This window comes from Propithecus coquereli, unplaced genomic scaffold (assembly GCF_000956105.1).
Source record: "Propithecus coquereli isolate 6110/MARCELLA unplaced genomic scaffold, Pcoq_1.0 Scaffold89, whole genome shotgun sequence".
Classification (NCBI taxonomy): domain Eukaryota; kingdom Metazoa; phylum Chordata; class Mammalia; order Primates; family Indriidae; genus Propithecus; species Propithecus coquereli.
The window spans coordinates 2,485,419-2,487,855 of NW_012155173.1; the positions used below are offsets into that span (position 1 = coordinate 2,485,419).

At 56.1% G+C, this 2,437-nt stretch overlaps 1 protein-coding gene across 1 annotated transcript in view; it reads left to right on the forward strand.

Moving 5' to 3' along the window:
* The first annotated feature begins 22 nt into the window (after positions 1-22).
* The window catches only part of LOC105826396 (N-acetyllactosaminide alpha-1,3-galactosyltransferase), a 97,128-nt gene continuing 94,713 nt past the window's right edge, over positions 23-2,437 (forward strand). The window contains exon 1 of the mRNA XM_012664373.1: positions 23-40. The gene's annotated coding sequence lies outside the window, so the exon portion shown is untranslated. The remainder of the gene's footprint in view (positions 41-2,437) is intronic.

Here is a 2,437-nt window from a genome sequence, read left to right on the forward strand (position 1 = left end):
AGGCGCGGTCCTGCCCCGGCGCCCGCGTTCAGCGGATCAGGTGGGTCCCGCGGGGCGCCGGCCGAGCCCCCCAAGGCCGCGAGGGCTCGGCGCGGGGGCGGGGATGGCGGGGACGGCGGGGCGGGCCCCTGCTCCGGCCGGCCCTGTTTCTGCCCCGCCTGTGTCACTGCTTTTGTTCTTGTCGCTACCTCTGTGTCCAGATCTGACCTAGTCTCCGTCCCCCTCCCGCGCCCGTCGCTGCCTCTGTCCAGCCTTCCAGACTGGAGCTCGAGGGTCTGCGGGTCGAGGTCCCCCCGCGGGGTTCTTGGGAGAGGGGTAGGGAGGAGAGGGGGAGACGCAGGGGGCACGGGCTGCGACCCAGCACGTCTCGCAAAGAGTGAGCGGTCTGTCCCCGTCTGTGGGCAGGACGGAGGGATGGCTCGTGCCCAGGACAGGAGGGGAAGGGGTGCCGCTGGGAATGGAGGGCTGGCGGGGGAGGGGCAAAGTTGCGGCGCGGGAACCCCGGGGAGCAGGGCATCTGAAGACGTCGTAGAGCTGAGGACCGAGCCCGAACCCAGCGCGGGGAAAGTTTCAGACACTGTAACTTTGGCAGCCAACGTGCCTGCCGCCTTGGGGTGATGGAGGCAAAGGGTTCCTTCACCAGCTCTTCAAACCACCTCGCCCCGACTTGAGAGGGACGCCACCCACCTTTGAAAATGGTACGAAAACAGCGAAACAGAATGATTGCACAAACTCTTGAAAAGCGTCCAAGAAACAGTAAAGGGGAAAAAAATGTCAGCGCGCGGAGACAGAGAGCAGGCAGAGCGACTGAGTCCCCATGTCCCCGCGGTGGCAGGCGCGAGGGAGGGGCGAGGCGCGGAGGGTGTCACCGCCGTTCCTCCCTCCAGGAAGGAACCCAGGCCCAGGCCACCGTTTCTGTGGCTTTGCTTGTAGTTTGCACTCCTTCTGGCTCCGGAGCAGGCCTCGCTGCGTCCTTCATTCACCTGGGACTAGGTGTGTCCCTGGAGGCAGGCGATGCAGGGCGGAGCCCTGGCCTGGCCGCTTCCCAGCTTGGAGACACTTTCCCAGGCAGAGCCTCGGTTTCCTCCACGGCTGTCAGACAGGATGCTGCTGGAGACCGCGCTTCCAGGCTCCCAGTAAGAAAGTGCAAAGTGCCTTGCGCATGGTGAGGGGCTCTGGGGGGCTGGGGTGTAGAGGATACGGTTATTCTGTTGCACTGCCGTGCTTCTTTGGCGACACGAAGCACTTTCTGCTTTGTTCGGAGTTATTTCTAGGTGTACCTTCGGTCCCCTGCCAGATGCCCGGCAGGCTGCAGATCCAGGTTCTCTCTGTTACAAGTAACAGGTGCCCAATGAACTGAATAAGGCAGAGCTGAAAGAGTCCCTAGGGATTACCTGGTCCCTGCGATTTCAAACTGTGTCCTGGAAAGCCTAAGGTCAGGGAGGAGAACTGAGAGGACAGGGTCTGGCCCCTCCCTACCTTATTTCAGACAGAACCAGTTCAGTTCTGCCTTTATCTCCTCTACCTATTGGGAAACCCCAGACGGTGTTTTTGGTAACAAATTCCCCAGATCCAGTCTGATCTGGTCATTCTCAGCAGAGTAGCTGAGGTCAAGAGGTGTGCACAGGGATTTGGGCAAGGTCCTCCAGTGGCCAAACCTTACCAGGAAACCTGCCTCTTAAGTCACAGGCCAGAAGTGGCCTTTCTCTGGCCGTGGTGGCTCTGAGCAGCCATTTCCCCAGATATCAGCACCCGTTCACCTACACCCTGACTCCAGGGCCCCAGGGCTGCCTTCTGACCCGCAGCCTGTAAGCAATCTTCTGAGCACTTCCAGGCTTTTGGTGGGGCAATTTATGTGACTTTGTTGTACAGATTGAGGTCAAAATGAATTAGGTTCCCCACCCTCCAGTGTAGGCTACGTGTCACTAGCCTTTTATAGTTAAGGAAATGAAAGCTCAGAGAGGCCAAGTAACTCACTCATGGGCACTCAGCTGTTAAATGGCAGCTGGGATTTAAATGCTCTTCTTTCTGGCTCTAAGGCTTGTGCTCTTTCCATTACATTCTCTCTCACGAGGGCTAGAAAATAGGTAATGGACAGATGTCATGGAGGCGGGGCAGAGGTGAGGGGAGACTGGCTGAAGCAGGGCGGCATTAAGTGGAGGCTGAGCATTCGAATAGGTGCGTTCTTTATATTATGCACATACAATTTTATTTGAAATGAATGTGGTTTCTGCCCTGTACTTTCTATTTTAGATTTGTTTTACGGACATCTAAAAATTATTTTATTTTTCTAATTTTTAATTAAAGTACAATTTACATACAGTACAATCCACAAATCTTACGTGTCTGGTTCATTGAGGATTGACAGTTGTTTATACCTTTGTAACCACCCCCCACCAAATGAAACATACTATTTGCGTAACCCTACAAAGTATCC